Genomic DNA, 26,879 nt, shown 5'->3' with positions numbered 1-26,879 from the left:
TTAACAATTATTAATAAACATAGTTTAATATTAATTATTTCAATCATACAAAACAATAATATTTTTAAGGTAAACTTAAAAAGTATATATTTTTATTTTTTATTTAATATCGATTTATTATAAATTATTAGTATATAAATAATTAAAAAATTTAATATATAAATATAATATATATTATAGTATAAGATTTCATTTTTAGAAAAACTTTTTTTGTCAATAATGAAAACGTATTATTATGAAATGTGTTAATCGAACATTGACAAAATATATTTCATTAGAAAATACTTTTATTTATGCATTAATATCAATAATTAACTATTAAATTAATTTTTTCATAATTATATAAAGAAATTTTATACTGATATAAGTATTTATATATTATAATATTTATTTTAAATATAAAAAAATTTATGACAAAATATATTATTAGAGTATTTGTTGAGATTAATATAAGATTATTTTAAATAAGAATTAATTTATATAATTATTAAAATATTATTAATTTTATGTTATGTAATTTTAATAAAAATAAATAATAATAATAATAAATATACAAATTTTTTAACAATTTAAATTTTATATGATCTAAATAATTTTGTTAAGTACGATATGAGAAATCATTGTAAGCTTCGTTAAGAAACTTTGTAATATAAAATAATAATAATAATATTAAATATATAAATAAATAAAATAAATTTGATATATATTTTTAGTTCATTCTGTGTATAAATCAAAGGATACCGAATAATTGGTAACGGATGCGATATATTATAGTATCGAGTATTAAAACATAATATATAAATTTATCTTGTTATTCAAATTTTTTGTTACTTAACTTATGTATTTAGAAAATTTATAATATTATTTATATAATTGACATAAAATCTTATAAATTGAAATTTTATTAATATGTATCAAAAGAAGAGAGTAACGTATTGATATAATATCAAAGGATACTGATTATTTAAATAACGAATACGTCATATATTGTTTGTGTAACGAAGTTCACTTGGCCATCTAGTTTAAAATAACATTTTCAATAGAAAGTTTATATGCTTTTTTTTTTTTTTTTCTTTAATTATTAAAAAAATAAATTGAAATTTAATTCAATCAAATTTTATAATAATTTTAAAAAAATTTTTCCTTTTAAAAAATATTTTGTGATGTTGTGATAATATGTATTAATACAAGTGCATCCTGATACTTTTATCTCTAGTAAAGGTATGAGTATCATGAACAGTTTTGTTATCTAATGATATTATTTTGATAATATTTTGTGTATATTCTTATAATATTTTGTCTAAATATCATCATAATACAATATTATTTTGATAATATTTTATGAATATTCTTATAATATGTTACCTAAATGTCATCATAATATGATGAATTATTTCCATAATAACATATAAAAAAAGAAAAAAAAAAAAAGAATCATTAATTTATAATTATTTAAATTGATTCTTTAAAAAAATATTATAATATATTATTTATAAAAATAATTTTTACTCTTATTTTAAATAAATTTGTGGCCTTTTATTAAAAGGCCTATGATCGATGTATTATTATTATAAAAATTAATGCAATGTTTTTAATTTATGCTTTCTTTTCAGTTTTCTTTGGTAATAACACTGCTTGAATGTTTGGTAATACACCACCTTGAGCAATTGTTACACCAGATAATAATTTATTTAATTCTTCATCATTACGAATTGCCAATTGTAAATGACGTGGAATGATACGTGTTTTTTTGTTATCACGGGCAGCATTACCAGCTAACTCGAGAACTTCTGCAGCCAAATATTCCATAACAGCAGCCAAATATACTGGGGCACCAGCACCTACTCGTTCAGCATAATTTCCTTTTCGTAATAATCTGTGAATTCTTCCAACAGGAAATTGTAATCCTGCTCGGCTTGATCTTGACTTTGCCTTTCCCTTTACTTTACCACCTTTACCTCGTCCAGACATAGCGAATAAATTTATTTAATTAATATTTTTTTTTGTAAATATAATCACACAGATGTGTACGTTACGGGGATTGTAACATAAATGTTTAAAATGTTATTTGGGTATTTTAATTTATAATATTTATAAAATATAAAACTTTAAAAATAAACCAATCACCTTATAGTATTATTTTTAGCCAATCAGAGAGTAGTATTCATTTTTATTGTTATATCCATCTTCGCGTATATAATACGCTAGTTGTATACACGACACGCTCATACATATACTGACTGGTGTTCTGTAACTATCTGTGTATATTAATTGTTTGTAACAATGCCACCAAAAACAAGTGGAAAAGCAGCAAAAAAAGCTGGCAAAGCTCAAAAAAATATATCAAAGAGTGATAAGAAAAAGAAGAGGAAGCGCAAGGAATCATATGCAATTTACATTTACAAAGTATTAAAACAAGTGCATCCTGATACTGGTATCTCTAGTAAAGCTATGAGTATCATGAACAGTTTTGTTAATGATATTTTTGAACGTATTGCTGCTGAAGCATCACGTTTAGCACATTATAATAAACGTTCAACAATCACAAGTCGGGAAATTCAAACCGCAGTTCGATTATTATTACCTGGTGAATTGGCAAAGCACGCTGTTAGTGAAGGTACTAAAGCTGTTACAAAATATACAAGTTCAAAATAAATAAATCGAAAATATTATTTAATTGATAACATAAAAATACATCAACATATAAAAACGGCTCTCTTTTTAAGAGAGCCATCAAATTTTTTAAATAAGAGTAAATTATTTTTATATATACAAAAAAATAAAATAAACAATTATTAATATCATATTTAATATAAAATTTTATATATTAATAGCTTGAATATATCTATTATTAGTATATCAATATTATTAATTTTAAATATAATAAAGGATATCGCGGAATATATATCGTAAATCAGTGTAATGCAAATGCATTACATTACCTTTATTATTTTCATTTTACATTTACTACTTGTTTATGTACGCTTATAATTATTAGAAAAATATTTTTAATAATTTTAAAAAATAAATGAAATAATAAAAATTTAATAATAAATTATTTATTGAAAGTATAAAAAATGGTATAGCAAAATCTTTATTTTCTTTGATTAAGGCGAAATGTTTTATTAGTTATAAATTCGATAATCTCCTATCGATACTTGTTACTCTTAACTTGTATATATAAAAAATATAATAGTATATTAATTTATAATAAAATTTTTTCAAAAATTCAATAAGTTATTGTAAAATAAAATAGATAATATACAAATTATAATTTATTATTGCAGATATATTACAATAAAAAAAAAAAAAATAAATAAAAATATTTGGTAATGTATGTTATAAACAAAATAATTTGTTGTAAACAAATTATATAATATGTTATATTTATTAACAAATTTATTTACTCTTATATAAATAAAATTAGTGGCTTCCCAAAAAGGAAAGCCTGTTTAAATTTATCGGATGTATTAAATATTCTTTAATAAATTTACTAAATATTTTAAGTAAATTATTATATTTTCTTAACCTCCAAAACCATACAAAGTACGACCTTGTCGTTTTAATGCATATACAACATCCATAGCTGTAACTGTTTTACGTTTTGCGTGTTCAGTATATGTAACAGCATCCCGAATAACATTTTCAAGGAATACTTTAAGTACACCACGTGTTTCTTCATAAATTAAACCAGAGATACGTTTTACTCCACCTCGTCGTGCTAAACGACGAATTGCAGGTTTTGTAATACCTTGGATATTATCACGCAAAACTTTTCTATGACGTTTTGCACCCCCTTTTCCAAGACCCTTTCCACCTTTTCCTCTGCCAGTCATTTTAATAAAAAATTATTTACAATATTTTAACGAACGGATAACACGTGTGTTAACCTCACAAGTATTGTAATGTATGTGAGCGCCGGTACAATTGTGCCTTTTTATATAAAGCATTAAAGATTTTTTAAGCCACGCCTATACAATTTGATTAGTCCATACTCTGATAGCTATCCAATAGGATATGACAACAAAAATTTTGAAATTTCATATAAATATAAATACAACACATTTATTTCGCATTTAAACATTTGACTTTGTAGTATCAAATTGTCGAATATAATTTTTAAAATTGTGTGTTTTTTTGTAAAAACATTATTATTTGAAAATGGCTAGAACCAAGCAAACTGCACGTAAATCAACTGGTGGTAAAGCACCAAGAAAACAATTAGCAACGAAAGCTGCACGTAAAAGTGCACCAGCAACTGGTGGAGTAAAAAAACCACACAGATATCGTCCTGGTACAGTAGCTTTACGAGAAATTCGTCGTTATCAAAAAAGTACTGAATTGTTAATTCGTAAATTACCATTCCAACGTTTAGTACGTGAAATTGCACAAGATTTTAAAACCGATTTACGTTTCCAAAGTTCAGCTGTTATGGCATTACAAGAAGCTAGTGAAGCCTATTTAGTAGGTTTATTTGAAGATACCAATTTATGCGCAATTCATGCAAAGCGTGTTACAATTATGCCTAAGGATATACAATTGGCAAGACGTATTCGTGGAGAACGTGCATAAGCGTTTTAAATGACAATTTAAAAAAAAAAAAACAAATAAGAAATATTTTCGGTCCTATATATAGGACCAACATATATTATTAAATAAGAGTATATTATTTTTATTAAAAAATATATATATATATATATATATAAATTATTGAAATAAAATTAAACATTATTAAAATTTTGTTATAATTATAAGCGATTGCTATTTCTAAAAATAAATAAATTTCATAAAATTTATATTATTTTATATTCATTTGAAATATTAAAAAAACTTCTCGCTTTAAAGTAACCATGATATGAGTTATAAATGCAATAAAATTTTATACAAAAAATAATATTTATTTGTTGACGAATAATATAAAAGGTTTACATTTCTAAATAACATATATTTATATATGGTGTGTAAAAAAAAAGAAAAGAAGAAAAATAATTTATATTTTTAATATAAAAAGGCAACCGCACACAGTGTTCCCAAGCGGTCACCCATCCAAGTACTGACTGTGCCCAATGTTGCTTAACTTCGGTGATCGGACGAGAACCGGTGTTTTCAACGTGGTATGGCTGTTGCCAGTAATAAATGAAAATTTTTACAAATATATATTTTTCATAAATATCATTAATATTAAAGTATATTATTAAAATTTTCAATGAAGTAATCAATTTAAATATATACTTATTTATTATACCATATATTTTAAATAAAAATGCAACCGCACACAGTATTCTCAAGTGGCCACCCATCCGTGGTACTGACTGTGGCAAATGTTTCTTAACTATTATTTTATAAAATATTTATACAAAAAATAATTTACTCTTATCAAATATTAATTTGTGGCCTGTATTAAGGCCTATGTTATTTTCATTTTTTAGCAAAAATAATGAAATATTTCAATATATTATTAAAGTAACAGATCATTTCTTTTTTGGTGCTGCTTTTTTAATTTTTGTAGGAGATGATTTGGCAACAGAAGCTTTCTTAGCTTTTGGTGCTTTCGGTTTACGAGCAGGGCTACTTTTGGCAGCGGATTTTGTACTTTTTGCTGGTTTTGCTTTAACTGGTGCTTTTTTTGATGCCGCTGATGATTTTGCAGTAACTTTTTTAGCAGCAGTTGATGATGATGGAGTCGCTTTTTTTGCTTTAGGCTTTTTGGCTGCCAATGATGTAGTTGTGGCTTTCTTTTCTTTTGGTGCCCGTTTACTTTTAGCACTCTTTGCTGAACCTTTTGCTCCACTTTCTTTTTTGGATACTTTTGATTTAGCTGAAGAATTAGATGAAGCGGAAGCAGCCAATTTGAATGAACCAGATGCACCTTTACCTTTAGTTTGTACCAAGGCTCCCTCAGTTACAGCAGCTTTTAAATATTTTTTAATAAATGGTGAAATTTTATCAGAATCCACTTTATAATTTGCAGCTAAATATTTTTTAATTGCTTGTAATGATGAACCACCACGTTCTTTTAAATTTTTAATTGCGTTAACAACCATTTCTGATGTACGTGGATGTGTTGGTTTTGAATGTTGTTTTGTACGTTTAGCACCAGAAGCTGTTGCTTTTTTTGTTGGTGTTGTAGAAGCAGCAGTAACCGCAGTTGCTGCAACAGCTGTAGAATTTTCTTCGGCCATATTTTTTTACTTTATAAAAATAATGTATTTATTATAAATATTTAAATGATAAAATATAATAATTCTATCAAATAAAAAATAAAGGTTTTCAATTATATCATTATTCACAATAATATAAGTCCCTATGTAAGTCAAAGTACCATGTAGAAAACACATAAAAATTAAATAGTATTTCTAATTTACTGTCGTAGTAAACATGATTTATTTTTTCAATTTCTATAATATATAAAATAATAAATTATAAATTTAATAATAATATTTATTTTATAAATTAAAATATATTTAATTTTTTTATTAACAATTATTAATAAACATAGTTTAATATTAATTATTTCAATCATACAAAACAATAATATTTTTAAGGTAAACTTAAAAAGTATATATTTTTATTTTTTATTTAATATCGATTTATTATAAATTATTAGTATATAAATAATTAAAAAATTTAATATATAAATATATATATTATAGTATAAGATTTCATTTTTAGAAAAACTTTTTTTGTCAATAATGAAAACGTATTATTATGAAATGTGTTAATCGAACATTGACAAAATATATTTCATTAGAAAATACTTTTATTTATGCATTAATATCAATAATTAACTATTAAATTAATTTTTTCATAATTATATAAAGAAATTTTATACTGATATAAGTATTTATATATTATAATATTTATTTTAAATATAAAAAAATTTATGACAAAATATATTATTAGAGTATTTGTTGAGATTAATATAAGATTATTTTAAATAAGAATTAATTTATATAATTATTAAAATATTATTAATTTTATGTTATGTAATTTTAATAAAAATAAATAATAATAATAATAAATATACAAATTTTTTAACAATTTAAATTTTATATGATCTAAATAATTTTGTTAAGTACGATATGAGAAATCATTGTAAGCTTCGTTAAGAAACTTTGTAATATAAAATAATAATAATAATATTAAATATATAAATAAATAAAATAAATTTGATATATATTTTTAGTTCATTCTGTGTATAAATCAAAGGATACCGAATAATTGGTAACGGATGCGATATATTATAGTATCGAGTATTAAAACATAATATATAAATTTATCTTGTTATTCAAATTTTTTGTTACTTAACTTATGTATTTAGAAAATTTATAATATTATTTATATAATTGACATAAAATCTTATAAATTGAAATTTTATTAATATGTATCAAAAGAAGAGAGTAACGTATTGATATAATATCAAAGGATACTGATTATTTAAATAACGAATACGTCATATATTGTTTGTGTAACGAAGTTCACTTGGCCATCTAGTTTAAAATAACATTTTCAATAGAAAGTTTATATGCTTTTTTTTTTTTTTTCTTTAATTATTAAAAAAATAAATTGAAATTTAATTCAATCAAATTTTATAATAATTTTAAAAAAATTTTTCCTTTTAAAAAATATTTTGTGATGTTGTGATAATATGTATTAATACAAGTGCATCCTGATACTTTTATCTCTAGTAAAGGTATGAGTATCATGAACAGTTTTGTTATCTAATGATATTATTTTGATAATATTTTGTGTATATTCTTATAATATTTTGTCTAAATATCATCATAATACAATATTATTTTGATAATATTTTATGAATATTCTTATAATATGTTACCTAAATGTCATCATAATATGATGAATTATTTCCATAATAACATATAAAAAAAGAAAAAAAAAAAAAGAATCATTAATTTATAATTATTTAAATTGATTCTTTAAAAAAATATTATAATATATTATTTATAAAAATAATTTTTACTCTTATTTTAAATAAATTTGTGGCCTTTTATTAAAAGGCCTATGATCGATGTATTATTATTATAAAAATTAATGCAATGTTTTTAATTTATGCTTTCTTTTCAGTTTTCTTTGGTAATAACACTGCTTGAATGTTTGGTAATACACCACCTTGAGCAATTGTTACACCAGATAATAATTTATTTAATTCTTCATCATTACGAATTGCCAATTGTAAATGACGTGGAATGATACGTGTTTTTTTGTTATCACGGGCAGCATTACCAGCTAACTCGAGAACTTCTGCAGCCAAATATTCCATAACAGCAGCCAAATATACTGGGGCACCAGCACCTACTCGTTCAGCATAATTTCCTTTTCGTAATAATCTGTGAATTCTTCCAACAGGAAATTGTAATCCTGCTCGGCTTGATCTTGACTTTGCCTTTCCCTTTACTTTACCACCTTTACCTCGTCCAGACATAGCGAATAAATTTATTTAATTAATATTCTTTTTTGTAAATATAATCACACAGATGTGTACGTTACGGGGATTGTAACATAAATGTTTAAAATGTTATTTGGGTATTTTAATTTATAATATTTATAAAATATAAAACTTTAAAAATAAACCAATCACCTTATAGTATTATTTTCAGCCAATCAGAGAGTAGTATTCATTTTTATTGTTATATCCATCTTCGCGTATATAATACGCTAGTTGTATACACGACACGCTCATACATATACTGACTGGTGTTCTGTAACTATCTGTGTATATTAATTGTTTGTAACAATGCCACCAAAAACAAGTGGAAAAGCAGCAAAAAAAGCTGGCAAAGCTCAAAAAAATATATCAAAGAGTGATAAGAAAAAGAAGAGGAAGCGCAAGGAATCATATGCAATTTACATTTACAAAGTATTAAAACAAGTGCATCCTGATACTGGTATCTCTAGTAAAGCTATGAGTATCATGAACAGTTTTGTTAATGATATTTTTGAACGTATTGCTGCTGAAGCATCACGTTTAGCACATTATAATAAACGTTCAACAATCACAAGTCGGGAAATTCAAACCGCAGTTCGATTATTATTACCTGGTGAATTGGCAAAGCACGCTGTTAGTGAAGGTACTAAAGCTGTTACAAAATATACAAGTTCAAAATAAATAAATCGAAAATATTATTTAATTGATAACATAAAAATACATCAACATATAAAAACGGCTCTCTTTTTAAGAGAGCCATCAAATTTTTTAAATAAGAGTAAATTATTTTTATATATACAAAAAAATAAAATAAACAATTATTAATATCATATTTAATATAAAATTTTATATATTAATAGCTTGAATATATCTATTATTAGTATATCAATATTATTAATTTTAAATATAATAAAGGATATCGCGGAATATATATCGTAAATCAGTGTAATGCAAATGCATTACATTACCTTTATTATTTTCATTTTACATTTACTACTTGTTAATGTACGCTTATAATTATTAGAAAAATATTTTTAATAATTTTAAAAAATAAATGAAATAATAAAAATTTAATAATAAATTATTTATTGAAAGTATAAAAAATGGTATAGCAAAATCTTTATTTTCTTTGATTAAGGCGAAATGTTTTATTAGTTATAAATTCGATAATCTCCTATCGATACTTGTTACTCTTAACTTGTATATATAAAAAATATAATAGTATATTAATTTATAATAAAATTTTTTCAAAAATTCAATAAGTTATTGTAAAATAAAATAGATAATATACAAATTATAATTTATTATTGCAGATATATTACAATAAAAAAAAAAAAATAAATAAAAATATTTGGTAATGTATGTTATAAACAAAATAATTTGTTGTAAACAAATTATATAATATGTTATATTTATTAACAAATTTATTTACTCTTATATAAATAAAATTAGTGGCTTCCCAAAAAGGAAAGCCTGTTTAAATTTATCGGATGTATTAAATATTCTTTAATAAATTTACTAAATATTTTAAGTAAATTATTATATTTTCTTAACCTCCAAAACCATACAAAGTACGACCTTGTCGTTTTAATGCATATACAACATCCATAGCTGTAACTGTTTTACGTTTTGCGTGTTCAGTATATGTAACAGCATCCCGAATAACATTTTCAAGGAATACTTTAAGTACACCACGTGTTTCTTCATAAATTAAACCAGAGATACGTTTTACTCCACCTCGTCGTGCTAAACGACGAATTGCAGGTTTTGTAATACCTTGGATATTATCACGCAAAACTTTTCTATGACGTTTTGCACCCCCTTTTCCAAGACCCTTTCCACCTTTTCCTCTGCCAGTCATTTTAATAAAAAATTATTTACAATATTTTAACGAACGGATAACACGTGTGTTAACCTCACAAGTATTGTAAGGTATGTGAGCGCCGGTACAATTGTGCCTTTTTATATAAAGCATTAAAGATTTTTTAAGCCACGCCTATACAATTTGATTAGTCCATACTCTGATAGCTATCCAATAGGATATGACAACAAAAATTTTGAAATTTCATATAAATATAAATACAACACATTTATTTCGCATTTAAACATTTGACTTTGTAGTATCAAATTGTCGAATATAATTTTTAAAATTGTGTGTTTTTTTGTAAAAACATTATTATTTGAAAATGGCTAGAACCAAGCAAACTGCACGTAAATCAACTGGTGGTAAAGCACCAAGAAAACAATTAGCAACGAAAGCTGCACGTAAAAGTGCACCAGCAACTGGTGGAGTAAAAAAACCACACAGATATCGTCCTGGTACAGTAGCTTTACGAGAAATTCGTCGTTATCAAAAAAGTACTGAATTGTTAATTCGTAAATTACCATTCCAACGTTTAGTACGTGAAATTGCACAAGATTTTAAAACCGATTTACGTTTCCAAAGTTCAGCTGTTATGGCATTACAAGAAGCTAGTGAAGCCTATTTAGTAGGTTTATTTGAAGATACCAATTTATGCGCAATTCATGCAAAGCGTGTTACAATTATGCCTAAGGATATACAATTGGCAAGACGTATTCGTGGAGAACGTGCATAAGCGTTTTAAATGACAATTTAAAAAAAAAAAAACAAATAAGAAATATTTTCGGTCCTATATATAGGACCAACATATATTATTAAATAAGAGTATATTATTTTTATTAAAAAATATATATATATATATATATATAAATTATTGAAATAAAATTAAACATTATTAAAATTTTGTTATAATTATAAGCGATTGCTATTTCTAAAAATAAATAAATTTCATAAAATTTATATTATTTTATATTCATTTGAAATATTAAAAAAACTTCTCGCTTTAAAGTAACCATGATATGAGTTATAAATGCAATAAAATTTTATACAAAAAATAATATTTATTTGTTGACGAATAATATAAAAGGTTTACATTTCTAAATAACATATATTTATATATGGTGTGTAAAAAAAAAGAAAAGAAGAAAAATAATTTATATTTTTAATATAAAAAGGCAACCGCACACAGTGTTCCCAAGCGGTCACCCATCCAAGTACTGACTGTGCCCAATGTTGCTTAACTTCGGTGATCGGACGAGAACCGGTGTTTTCAACGTGGTATGGCTGTTGCCAGTAATAAATGAAAATTTTTACAAATATATATTTTTCATAAATATCATTAATATTAAAGTATATTATTAAAATTTTCAATGAAGTAATCAATTTAAATATATACTTATTTATTATACCATATATTTTAAATAAAAATGCAACCGCACACAGTATTCTCAAGTGGCCACCAATCCGTGGTACTGACTGTGGCAAATGTTTCTTAACTATTATTTTATAAAATATTTATACAAAAAATAATTTACTCTTATCAAATATTAATTTGTGGCCTGTATTAAGGCCTATGTTATTTTCATTTTTTAGCAAAAATAATGAAATATTTCAATATATTATTAAAGTAACAGATCATTTCTTTTTTGGTGCTGCTTTTTTAATTTTTGTAGGAGATGATTTGGCAACAGAAGCTTTCTTAGCTTTTGGTGCTTTCGGTTTACGAGCAGGGCTACTTTTGGCAGCGGATTTTGTACTTTTTGCTGGTTTTGCTTTAACTGGTGCTTTTTTTGATGCCGCTGATGATTTTGCAGTAACTTTTTTAGCAGCAGTTGATGATGATGGAGTCGCTTTTTTTGCTTTAGGCTTTTTGGCTGCCAATGATGTAGTTGTGGCTTTCTTTTCTTTTGGTGCCCGTTTACTTTTAGCACTCTTTGCTGAACCTTTTGCTCCACTTTCTTTTTTGGATACTTTTGATTTAGCTGAAGAATTAGATGAAGCGGAAGCAGCCAATTTGAATGAACCAGATGCACCTTTACCTTTAGTTTGTACCAAGGCTCCCTCAGTTACAGCAGCTTTTAAATATTTTTTAATAAATGGTGAAATTTTATCAGAATCCACTTTATAATTTGCAGCTAAATATTTTTTAATTGCTTGTAATGATGAACCACCACGTTCTTTTAAATTTTTAATTGCGTTAACAACCATTTCTGATGTACGTGGATGTGTTGGTTTTGAATGTTGTTTTGTACGTTTAGCACCAGAAGCTGTTGCTTTTTTTGTTGGTGTTGTAGAAGCAGCAGTAACCGCAGTTGCTGCAACAGCTGTAGAATTTTCTTCGGCCATATTTTTTTACTTTATAAAAATAATGTATTTATTATAAATATTTAAATGATAAAATATAATAATTCTATCAAATAAAAAATAAAGGTTTTCAATTATATCATTATTCACAATAATATAAGTCCCTATGTAAGTCAAAGTACCATGTAGAAAACACATAAAAATTTAATAGTATTTCTAATTTACTGTCGTAGTAAACATGATTTATTTTTTCAATTTCTATAATATATAAAATAATAAATTATAAATTTAATAATAATATTTATTTTATAAATTAAAATATATTTAATTTTTTTATTAACAATTATTAATAAACATAGTTTAATATTAATTATTTCAATCATACAAAACAATAATATTTTTAAGGTAAACTTAAAAAGTATATATTTTTATTTTTTATTTAATATCGATTTATTATAAATTATTAGTATATAAATAATTAAAAAATTTAATATATAAATATATATATTATAGTATAAGATTTCATTTTTAGAAAAACTTTTTTTGTCAATAATGAAAACGTATTATTATGAAATGTGTTAATCGAACATTGACAAAATATATTTCATTAGAAAATACTTTTATTTATGCATTAATATCAATAATTAACTATTAAATTAATTTTTTCATAATTATATAAAGAAATTTTATACTGATATAAGTATTTATATATTATAATATTTATTTTAAATATAAAAAAATTTATGACAAAATATATTATTAGAGTATTTGTTGAGATTAATATAAGATTATTTTAAATAAGAATTAATTTATATAATTATTAAAATATTATTAATTTTATGTTATGTAATTTTAATAAAAATAAATAATAATAATAATAAATATACAAATTTTTTAACAATTTAAATTTTATATGATCTAAATAATTTTGTTAAGTACGATATGAGAAATCATTGTAAGCTTCGTTAAGAAACTTTGTAATATAAAATAATAATAATAATATTAAATATATAAATAAATAAAATAAATTTGATATATATTTTTAGTTCATTCTGTGTATAAATCAAAGGATACCGAATAATTGGTAACGGATGCGATATATTATAGTATCGAGTATTAAAACATAATATATAAATTTATCTTGTTATTCAAATTTTTTGTTACTTAACTTATGTATTTAGAAAATTTATAATATTATTTATATAATTGACATAAAATCTTATAAATTGAAATTTTATTAATATGTATCAAAAGAAGAGAGTAACGTATTGATATAATATCAAAGGATACTGATTATTTAAATAACGAATACGTCATATATTGTTTGTGTAACGAAGTTCACTTGGCCATCTAGTTTAAAATAACATTTTCAATAGAAAGTTTATATGCTTTTTTTTTTTTTTTTCTTTAATTATTAAAAAAATAAATTGAAATTTAATTCAATCAAATTTTATAATAATTTTAAAAAAATTTTTCCTTTTAAAAAATATTTTGTGATGTTGTGATAATATGTATTAATACAAGTGCATCCTGATACTTTTATCTCTAGTAAAGGTATGAGTATCATGAACAGTTTTGTTATCTAATGATATTATTTTGATAATATTTTGTGTATATTCTTATAATATTTTGTCTAAATATCATCATAATACAATATTATTTTGATAATATTTTATGAATATTCTTATAATATGTTACCTAAATGTCATCATAATATGATGAATTATTTCCATAATAACATATAAAAAAAGAAAAAAAAAAAAAGAATCATTAATTTATAATTATTTAAATTGATTCTTTAAAAAAATATTATAATATATTATTTATAAAAATAATTTTTACTCTTATTTTAAATAAATTTGTGGCCTTTTATTAAAAGGCCTATGATCGATGTATTATTATTATAAAAATTAATGCAATGTTTTTAATTTATGCTTTCTTTTCAGTTTTCTTTGGTAATAACACTGCTTGAATGTTTGGTAATACACCACCTTGAGCAATTGTTACACCAGATAATAATTTATTTAATTCTTCATCATTACGAATTGCCAATTGTAAATGACGTGGAATGATACGTGTTTTTTTGTTATCACGGGCAGCATTACCAGCTAACTCGAGAACTTCTGCAGCCAAATATTCCATAACAGCAGCCAAATATACTGGGGCACCAGCACCTACTCGTTCAGCATAATTTCCTTTTCGTAATAATCTGTGAATTCTTCCAACAGGAAATTGTAATCCTGCTCGGCTTGATCTTGACTTTGCCTTTCCCTTTACTTTACCACCTTTACCTCGTCCAGACATAGCGAATAAATTTATTTAATTAATATTTTTTTTTGTAAATATAATCACACAGATGTGTACGTTACGGGGATTGTAACATAAATGTTTAAAATGTTATTTGGGTATTTTAATTTATAATATTTATAAAATATAAAACTTTAAAAATAAACCAATCACCTTATAGTATTATTTTTAGCCAATCAGAGAGTAGTATTCATTTTTATTGTTATATCCATCTTCGCGTATATAATACGCTAGTTGTATACACGACACGCTCATACATATACTGACTGGTGTTCTGTAACTATCTGTGTATATTAATTGTTTGTAACAATGCCACCAAAAACAAGTGGAAAAGCAGCAAAAAAAGCTGGCAAAGCTCAAAAAAATATATCAAAGAGTGATAAGAAAAAGAAGAGGAAGCGCAAGGAATCATATGCAATTTACATTTACAAAGTATTAAAACAAGTGCATCCTGATACTGGTATCTCTAGTAAAGCTATGAGTATCATGAACAGTTTTGTTAATGATATTTTTGAACGTATTGCTGCTGAAGCATCACGTTTAGCACATTATAATAAACGTTCAACAATCACAAGTCGGGAAATTCAAACCGCAGTTCGATTATTATTACCTGGTGAATTGGCAAAGCACGCTGTTAGTGAAGGTACTAAAGCTGTTACAAAATATACAAGTTCAAAATAAATAAATCGAAAATATTATTTAATTGATAACATAAAAATACATCAACATATAAAAACGGCTCTCTTTTTAAGAGAGCCATCAAATTTTTTAAATAAGAGTAAATTATTTTTATATATACAAAAAAATAAAATAAACAATTATTAATATCATATTTAATATAAAATTTTATATATTAATAGCTTGAATATATCTATTATTAGTATATCAATATTATTAATTTTAAATATAATAAAGGATATCGCGGAATATATATCGTAAATCAGTGTAATGCAAATGCATTACATTACCTTTATTATTTTCATTTTACATTTACTACTTGTTTATGTACGCTTATAATTATTAGAAAAATATTTTTAATAATTTTAAAAAATAAATGAAATAATAAAAATTTAATAATAAATTATTTATTGAAAGTATAAAAAATGGTATAGCAAAATCTTTATTTTCTTTGATTAAGGCGAAATGTTTTATTAGTTATAAATTCGATAATCTCCTATCGATACTTGTTACTCTTAACTTGTATATATAAAAAATATAATAGTATATTAATTTATAATAAAATTTTTTCAAAAATTCAATAAGTTATTGTAAAATAAAAAAGATAATATACAAATTATAATTTATTATTGCAGATATATTACAATAAAAAAAAAAAAATAAATAAAAATATTTGGTAATGTATGTTATAAACAAAATAATTTGTTGTAAACAAATTATATAATATGTTATATTTATTAACAAATTTATTTACTCTTATATAAATAAAATTAGTGGCTTCCCAAAAAGGAAAGCCTGTTTAAATTTATCGGATGTATTAAATATTCTTTAATAAATTTACTAAATATTTTAAGTAAATTATTATATTTTCTTAACCTCCAAAACCATACAAAGTACGACCTTGTCGTTTTAATGCATATACAACATCCATAGCTGTAACTGTTTTACGTTTTGCGTGTTCAGTATATGTAACAGCATCCCGAATAACATTTTCAAGGAATACTTTAAGTACACCACGTGTTTCTTCATAAATTAAACCAGAGATACGTTTTACTCCACCTCGTCGTGCTAAACGACGAATTGCAGGTTTTGTAATACCTTGGATATTATCACGCAAAACTTTTCTATGACGTTTTGCACCCCCTTTTCCAAGACCCTTTCCACCTTTTCCTCTGCCAGTCATTTTAATAAAAAATTATTTACAATATTTTAACGAACGGATAACACGTGTGTTAACCTCACAAGTATTGTAATGTATGTGAGCGCCGGTACAATTGTGCCTTTTTATATAAAGCATTAAAGATTTTTTAAGCCACGCCTATACAATTTGATTAGTCCATACTCTGATAGCTATCCAATAGGATATGACAACAAAAATTTTGAAATTTCATATAAATATAAATACAACACATTTATTTCGCATTTAAACATTTGACTTTGTAGTATCAAATTGTCGAATATAATTTTTAAAATTGTGTGTTTTTTTGTAAAAACATTATTATTTGAAAATGGCTAGAACCAAGCAAACTGCACGTAAATCAACTGGTGGTAAAGCACCAAGAAAACAATTAGCAACGAAAGCTGCACGTAAAAGTGCACCAGCAACTGGTGGAGTAAAAAAACCACACAGATATCGTCCTGGTACAGTAGCTTTACGAGAAATTCGTCGTTATCAAAAAAGTACTGAATTGTTAATTCGTAAATTACCATTCCAACGTTTAGTACGTGAAATTGCACAAGATTTTAAAACCGATTTACGTTTCCAAAGTTCAGCTGTTATGGCATTACAAGAAGCTAGTGAAGCCTATTTAGTAGGTTTATTTGAAGATACCAATTTATGCGCAATTCATGCAAAGCGTGTTACAATTATGCCTAAGGATATACAATTGGCAAGACGTATTCGTGGAGAACGTGCATAAGCGTTTTAAATGACAATTTAAAAAAAAAAAAACAAATAAGAAATATTTTCGGTCCTATATATAGGACCAACATATATTATTAAATAAGAGTATATTATTTTTATTAAAAAATATATATATATATATATATATAAATTATTGAAATAAAATTAAACATTATTAAAATTTTGTTATAATTATAAGCGATTGCTATTTCTAAAAATAAATAAATTTCATAAAATTTATATTATTTTATATTCATTTGAAATATTAAAAAAACTTCTCGCTTTAAAGTAACCATGATATGAGTTATAAATGCAATAAAATTTTATACAAAAAATAATATTTATTTGTTGACGAATAATATAAAAGGTTTACATTTCTAAATAACATATATTTATATATGGTGTGTAAAAAAAAAGAAAAGAAGAAAAATAATTTATATTTTTAATATAAAAAGGCAACCGCACACAGTGTTCCCAAGCGGTCACCCATCCAAGTACTGACTGTGCCCAATGTTGCTTAACTTCGGTGATCGGACGAGAACCGGTGTTTTCAACGTGGTATGGCTGTTGCCAGTAATAAATGAAAATTTTTACAAATATATATTTTTCATAAATATCATTAATATTAAAGTATATTATTAAAATTTTCAATGAAGTAATCAATTTAAATATATACTTATTTATTATACCATATATTTTAAATAAAAATGCAACCGCACACAGTATTCTCAAGTGGCCACCCATCCGTGGTACTGACTGTGGCAAATGTTTCTTAACTATTATTTTATAAAATATTTATACAAAAAATAATTTACTCTTATCAAATATTAATTTGTGGCCTGTATTAAGGCCTATGTTATTTTCATTTTTTAGCAAAAATAATGAAATATTTCAATATATTATTAAAGTAACAGATCATTTCTTTTTTGGTGCTGCTTTTTTAATTTTTGTAGGAGATGATTTGGCAACAGAAGCTTTCTTAGCTTTTGGTGCTTTCGGTTTACGAGCAGGGCTACTTTTGGCAGCGGATTTTGTACTTTTTGCTGGTTTTGCTTTAACTGGTGCTTTTTTTGATGCCGCTGATGATTTTGCAGTAACTTTTTTAGCAGCAGTTGATGATGATGGAGTCGCTTTTTTTGCTTTAGGCTTTTTGGCTGCCAATGATGTAGTTGTGGCTTTCTTTTCTTTTGGTGCCCGTTTACTTTTAGCACTCTTTGCTGAACCTTTTGCTCCACTTTCTTTTTTGGATACTTTTGATTTAGCTGAAGAATTAGATGAAGCGGAAGCAGCCAATTTGAATGAACCAGATGCACCTTTACCTTTAGTTTGTACCAAGGCTCCCTCAGTTACAGCAGCTTTTAAATATTTTTTAATAAATGGTGAAATTTTATCAGAATCCACTTTATAATTTGCAGCTAAATATTTTTTAATTGCTTGTAATGATGAACCACCACGTTCTTTTAAATTTTTAATTGCGTTAACAACCATTTCTGATGTACGTGGATGTGTTGGTTTTGAATGTTGTTTTGTACGTTTAGCACCAGAAGCTGTTGCTTTTTTTGTTGGTGTTGTAGAAGCAGCAGTAACCGCAGTTGCTGCAACAGCTGTAGAATTTTCTTCGGCCATATTTTTTTACTTTATAAAAATAATGTATTTATTATAAATATTTAAATGATAAAATATAATAATTCTATCAAATAAAAAATAAAGGTTTTCAATTATATCATTATTCACAATAATATAAGTCCCTATGTAAGTCAAAGTACCATGTAGAAAACACATAAAAATTAAATAGTATTTCTAATTTACTGTCGTAGTAAACATGATTTATTTTTTCAATTTCTATAATATATAAAATAATAAATTATAAATTTAATAATAATATTTATTTTATAAATTAAAATATATTTAATTTTTTTATTAACAATTATTAATAAACATAGTTTAATATTAATTATTTCAATCATACAAAACAATAATATTTTTAAGGTAAACTTAAAAAGTATATATTTTTATTTTTTATTTAATATCGATTTATTATAAATTATTAGTATATAAATAATTAAAAAATTTAATATATATATTTATATATTATAGTATAAGATTTCATTTTTAGAAAAACTTTTTTTGTCAATAATGAAAACGTATTATTATGAAATGTGTTAATCGAACATTGACAAAATATATTTCATTAGAAAATACTTTTATTTATGCATTAATATCAATAATTAACTATTAAATTAATTTTTTCATAATTATATAAAGAAATTTTATACTGATATAAGTATTTATATATTATAATATTTATTTTAAATATAAAAAAATTTATGACAAAATATATTATTAGAGTATTTGTTGAGATTAATATAAGATTATTTTAAATAAGAATTAATTTATATAATTATTAAAATATTATTAATTTTATGTTATGTAATTTTAATAAAAATAAATAATAATAATAATAAATATACAAATTTTTTAACAATTTAAATTTTATATGATCTAAATAATTTTGTTAAGTACGATATGAGAAATCATTGTAAGCTTCGTTAAGAAACTTTGTAATATAAAATAATAATAATAATATTAAATATATAAATAAATAAAATAAATTTGATATATATTTTTAGTTCATTCTGTGTATAAATCAAAGGATACCGAATAATTGGTAACGGATGCGATATATTATAGTATCGAGTATTAAAACATAATATATAAATTTATCTTGTTATTCAAATTTTTTGTTACTTAACTTATGTATTTAGAAAATTTATAATATTATTTATATAATTGACATAAAATCTTATAAATTGAAATTTTATTAATATGTATCAAAAGAAGAGAGTAACGTATTGATATAATATCAAAGGATACTGATTATTTAAATAACGAATACGTCATATATTGTTTGTGTAACGAAGTTCACTTGGCCATCTAGTTTAAAATAACATTTTCAATAGAAAGTTTATATGCTTTTTTTTTTTTTTTTCTTTAATTATTAAAAAAATAAATTGAAATTTAATTCAATCAAATTTTATAATAATTTTAAAAAAATTTTTCCTTTTAAAAAATATTTTGTGATGTTGTGATAATATGTATTAATACAAGTGCATCCTGATACTTTTATCTCTAGTAAAGGTATGAGTATCATGAACAGTTTTGTTATCTAATGATATTATTTTGATAATATTTTGTGTATATTCTTATAATATTTTGTCTAAATATCATCATAATACAATATTATTTTGATAATATTTTATGAATATTCTTATAATATGTTACCTAAATGTCATCATAATATGATGAATTATTTCCATAATAACATATAAAAAAAGAAAAAAAAAAAAAGAATCATTAATTTATAATTATTTAAATTGATTCTTTAAAAAAATATTATAATATATTATTTATAAAAATAATTTTTGCTCTTATTTTAAATAAATTTGTGGCCTTTTATTAAAAGGCCTATGATCGATGTATTATTATTATAAAAATTAATGCAATGTTTTTAATTTATGCTTTCTTTTCAGTTTTCTTTGGTAATAACACTGCTTGAATGTTTGGTAATACACCACCTTGAGCAATTGTTACACCAGATAATAATTTATTTAATTCTTCATCATTACGAATTGCCAATTGTAAATGACGTGGAATGATACGTGTTTTTTTGTTATCACGGGCAGCATTACCAGCTAACTCGAGAACTTCTGCAGCCAAATATTCCATAACAGCAGCCAAATATACTGGGGCACCAGCACCTACTCGTTCAGCATAATTTCCTTTTCGTAATAATCTGTGAATTCTTCCAACAGGAAATTGTAATCCTGCTCGGCTTGATCTTGACTTTGCCTTTCCCTTTACTTTACCACCTTTACCTCGTCCAGACATAGCGAATAAATTTATTTAATTAATATTTTTTTTTGTAAATATAATCACACAGATGTGTACGTTACGGGGATTGTAACATAAATGTTTAAAATGTTATTTGGGTATTTTAATTTATAATATTTATAAAATATAAAACTTTAAAAATAAACCAATCACCTTATAGTATTATTTTCAGCCAATCAGAGAGTAGTATTCATTTTTATTGTTATATCCATCTTCGCGTATATAATACGCTAGTTGTATACACGACACGCTCATACATATACTGACTGGTGTTCTGTAACTATCTGTGTATATTAATTGTTTGTAACAATGCCACCAAAAACAAGTGGAAAAGCAGCAAAAAAAGCTGGCAAAGCTCAAAAAAATATATCAAAGAGTGATAAGAAAAAGAAGAGGAAGCGCAAGGAATCATATGCAATTTACATTTACAAAGTATTAAAACAAGTGCATCCTGATACTGGTATCTCTAGTACAGCTATGAGTATCATGAACAGTTTTGTTAATGATATTTTTGAACGTATTGCTGCTGAAGCATCACGTTTAGCACATTATAATAAACGTTCAACAATCACAAGTCGGGAAATTCAAACCGCAGTTCGATTATTATTACCTGGTGAATTGGCAAAGCACGCTGTTAGTGAAGGTACTAAAGCTGTTACAAAATATACAAGTTCAAAATAAATAAATCGAAAATATTATTTAATTGATAACATAAAAATACATCAACATATAAAAACGGCTCTCTTTTTAAGAGAGCCATCAAATTTTTTAAATAAGAGTAAATTATTTTTATATATACAAAAAAATAAAATAAACAATTATTAATATCATATTTAATATAAAATTTTATATATTAATAGCTTGAATATATCTATTATTAGTATATCAATATTATTAATTTTAAATATAATAAAGGATATCGCGGAATATATATCGTAAATCAGTGTAATGCAAATGCATTACATTACCTTTATTATTTTCATTTTACATTTACTACTTGTTTATGTACGCTTATAATTATTAGAAAAATATTTTTAATAATTTTAAAAAATAAATGAAATAATAAAAATTTAATAATAAATTATTTATTGAAAGTATAAAAAATGGTATAGCAAAATCTTTATTTTCTTTGATTAAGGCGAAATGTTTTATTAGTTATAAATTCGATAATCTCCTATCGATACTTGTTACTCTTAACTTGTATATATAAAAAATATAATAGTATATTAATTTATAATAAAATTTTTTCAAAAATTCAATAAGTTATTGTAAAATAAAATAGATAATATACAAATTATAATTTATTATTGCAGATATATTACAATAAAAAAAAAAAAATAAATAAAAATATTTGGTAATGTATGTTATAAACAAAATAATTTGTTGTAAACAAATTATATAATATGTTATATTTATTAACAAATTTATTTACTCTTATATAAATAAAATTAGTGGCTTCCCAAAAAGGAAAGCCTGTTTAAATTTATCGGATGTATTAAATATTCTTTAATAAATTTACTAAATATTTTAAGTAAATTATTATATTTTCTTAACCTCCAAAACCATACAAAGTACGACCTTGTCGTTTTAATGCATATACAACATCCATAGCTGTAACTGTTTTACGTTTTGCGTGTTCAGTATATGTAACAGCATCCCGAATAACATTTTCAAGGAATACTTTAAGTACACCACGTGTTTCTTCATAAATTAAACCAGAGATACGTTTTACTCCACCTCGTCGTGCTAAACGACGAATTGCAGGTTTTGTAATACCTTGGATATTATCACGCAAAACTTTTCTATGACGTTTTGCACCCCCTTTTCCAAGACCCTTTCCACCTTTTCCTCTGCCAGTCATTTTAATAAAAAATTATTTACAATATTTTAACGAACGGATAACACGTGTGTTAACCTCACAAGTATTGTAATGTATGTGAGCGCCGGTACAATTGTGCCTTTTTATATAAAGCATTAAAGATTTTTTAAGCCACGCCTATACAATTTGATTAGTCCATACTCTGATAGCTATCCAATAGGATATGACAACAAAAATTTTGAAATTTCATATAAATATAAATACAACACATTTATTTCGCATTTAAACATTTGACTTTGTAGTATCAAATTGTCGAATATAATTTTTAAAATTGTGTGTTTTTTTGTAAAAACATTATTATTTGAAAATGGCTAGAACCAAGCAAACTGCACGTAAATCAACTGGTGGTAAAGCACCAAGAAAACAATTAGCAACGAAAGCTGCACGTAAAAGTGCACCAGCAACTGGTGGAGTAAAAAAACCACACAGATATCGTCCTGGTACAGTAGCTTTACGAGAAATTCGTCGTTATCAAAAAAGTACTGAATTGTTAATTCGTAAATTACCATTCCAACGTTTAGTACGTGAAATTGCACAAGATTTTAAAACCGATTTACGTTTCCAAAGTTCAGCTGTTATGGCATTACAAGAAGCTAGTGAAGCCTATTTAGTAGGTTTATTTGAAGATACCAATTTATGCGCAATTCATGCAAAGCGTGTTACAATTATGCCTAAGGATATACAATTGGCAAGACGTATTCGTGGAGAACGTGCATAAGCGTTTTAAATGACAATTTAAAAAAAAAAAAAAAAATAAGAAATATTTTCGGTCCTATATATAGGACCAACATATATTATTAAATAAGAGTATATTATTTTTATTAAAAAATATATATATATATATATATATATATATAAATTATTGAAATAAAATTAAACATTATTAAAATTTTGTTATAATTATAAGCGATTGCTATTTCTAAAAATAAATAAATTTCATAAAATTTATATTATTTTATATTCATTTGAAATATTAAAAAAACTTCTCGCTTTAAAGTAACCATGATATGAGTTATAAATGCAATAAAATTTTATACAAAAAATAATATTTATTTGTTGACGAATAATATAAAAGGTTTACATTTCTAAATAACATATATTTATATATGGTGTGTAAAAAAAAAGAAAAGAAGAAAAATAATTTATATTTTTAATATAAAAAGGCAACCGCACACAGTGTTCCCAAGCGGTCACCCATCCAAGTACTGACTGTGCCCAATGTTGCTTAACTTCGGTGATCGGACGAGAACCGGTGTTTTCAACGTGGTATTGCTGTTGCCAGTAATAAATGAAAATTTTTACAAATATATATTTTTCATAAATATCATTAATATTAAAGTATATTATTAAAATTTTCAATGAAGTAATCAATTTAAATATATACTTATTTATTATACCATATATTTTAAATAAAAATGCAACCGCACACAGTATTCTCAAGTGGCCACCCATCCGTGGTACTGACTGTGGCAAATGTTTCTTAACTATTATTTTATAAAATATTTATACAAAAAATAATTTACTCTTATCAAATATTAATTTGTGGCCTGTATTAAGGCCTATGTTATTTTCATTTTTTAGCAAAAATAATGAAATATTTCAATATATTATTAAAGTAACAGATCATTTCTTTTTTGGTGCTGCTTTTTTAATTTTTGTAGGAGATGATTTGGCAACAGAAGCTTTCTTAGCTTTTGGTGCTTTCGGTTTACGAGCAGGGCTACTTTTGGCAGCGGATTTTGTACTTTTTGCTGGTTTTGCTTTAACTGGTGCTTTTTTTGATGCCGCTGATGATTTTGCAGTAACTTTTTTAGCAGCAGTTGATGATGATGGAGTCGCTTTTTTTGCTTTAGGCTTTTTGGCTGCCAATGATGTAGTTGTGGCTTTCTTTTCTTTTGGTGCCCGTTTACTTTTAGCACTCTTTGCTGAACCTTTTGCTCCACTTTCTTTTTTGGATACTTTTGATTTAGCTGAAGAATTAGATGAAGCGGAAGCAGCCAATTTGAATGAACCAGATGCACCTTTACCTTTAGTTTGTACCAAGGCTCCCTCAGTTACAGCAGCTTTTAAATATTTTTTAATAAATGGTGAAATTTTATCAGAATCCACTTTATAATTTGCAGCTAAATATTTTTTAATTGCTTGTAATGATGAACCACCACGTTCTTTTAAATTTTTAATTGCGTTAACAACCATTTCTGATGTACGTGGATGTGTTGGTTTTGAATGTTGTTTTGTACGTTTAGCACCAGAAGCTGTTGCTTTTTTTGTTGGTGTTGTAGAAGCAGCAGTAACCGCAGTTGCTGCAACAGCTGTAGAATTTTCTTCGGCCATATTTTTTTACTTTATAAAAATAATGTATTTATTATAAATATTTAAATGATAAAATATAATAATTCTATCAAATAAAAAATAAAGGTTTTCAATTATATCATTATTCACAATAATATAAGTCCCTATGTAAGTCAAAGTACCATGTAGAAAACACATAAAAATTAAATAGTATTTCTAATTTACTGTCGTAGTAAACATGATTTATTTTTTCAATTTCTATAATATATAAAATAATAAATTATAAATTTAATAATAATATTTATTTTATAAATTAAAATATATTTAATTTTTTTATTAACAATTATTAATAAACATAGTTTAATATTAATTATTTCAATCATACAAAACAATAATATTTTTAAGGTAAACTTAAAAAGTATATATTTTTATTTTTTATTTAATATCGATTTATTATAAATTATTAGTATATAAATAATTAAAAAATTTAATATATAAATATATATATATTATAGTATAAGATTTCATTTTTAGAAAAACTTTTTTTGTCAATAATGAAAACGTATTATTATGAAATGTGTTAATCGAACATTGACAAAATATATTTCATTAGAAAATACTTTTATTTATGCATTAATATCAATAATTAACTATTAAATTAATTTTTTCATAATTATATAAAGAAATTTTATACTGATATAAGTATTTATATATTATAATATTTATTTTAAATATAAAAAAATTTATGACAAAATATATTATTAGAGTATTTGTTGAGATTAATATAAGATTATTTTAAATAAGAATTAATTTATATAATTATTAAAATATTATTAATTTTATGTTATGTAATTTTAATAAAAATAAATAATAATAATAATAAATATACAAATTTTTTAACAATTTAAATTTTATATGATCTAAATAATTTTGTTAAGTACGATATGAGAAATCATTGTAAGCTTCGTTAAGAAACTTTGTAATATAAAATAATAATAATAATATTAAATATATAAATAAATAAAATAAATTTGATATATATTTTTAGTTCATTCTGTGTATAAATCAAAGGATACCGAATAATTGGTAACGGATGCGATATATTATAGTATCGAGTATTAAAACATAATATATAAATTTATCTTGTTATTCAAATTTTTTGTTACTTAACTTATGTATTTAGAAAATTTATAATATTATTTATATAATTGACATAAAATCTTATAAATTGAAATTTTATTAATATGTATCAAAAGAAGAGAGTAACGTATTGATATAATATCAAAGGATACTGATTATTTAAATAACGAATACGTCA

At 23.7% G+C, this 26,879-nt stretch overlaps 4 non-coding genes across 4 annotated transcripts; all 4 read right to left on the bottom strand.

The window, feature by feature from the left end:
* Positions 1–5,009: 5,009 nt before the first annotated feature.
* LOC123303518 lies at positions 5,010–5,128 on the bottom strand. The gene has a single exon (XR_006535634.1). It is a non-coding gene; the product is annotated as a 5S ribosomal RNA (ribosomal RNA).
* Positions 5,129–11,480: 6,352 nt separating this feature from the next.
* Positions 11,481–11,599, bottom strand: LOC123303517. The gene has a single exon (XR_006535633.1). It is a non-coding gene; the product is annotated as a 5S ribosomal RNA (ribosomal RNA).
* Positions 11,600–17,952: 6,353 nt separating this feature from the next.
* Positions 17,953–18,071, bottom strand: LOC123303516. The gene has a single exon (XR_006535632.1). It is a non-coding gene; the product is annotated as a 5S ribosomal RNA (ribosomal RNA).
* Positions 18,072–24,430: 6,359 nt separating this feature from the next.
* Positions 24,431–24,549, bottom strand: LOC123303528. The gene has a single exon (XR_006535643.1). It is a non-coding gene; the product is annotated as a 5S ribosomal RNA (ribosomal RNA).
* Positions 24,550–26,879: the final 2,330 nt, after the last annotated feature.

Source organism: Chrysoperla carnea, assembly GCF_905475395.1.
Source record: "Chrysoperla carnea chromosome X unlocalized genomic scaffold, inChrCarn1.1 SUPER_X_unloc_1, whole genome shotgun sequence".
Classification (NCBI taxonomy): domain Eukaryota; kingdom Metazoa; phylum Arthropoda; class Insecta; order Neuroptera; family Chrysopidae; genus Chrysoperla; species Chrysoperla carnea.
Note: the sequence above shows the minus strand (reverse complement) of the source record. Positions and strands in the feature narration are given on the sequence as shown.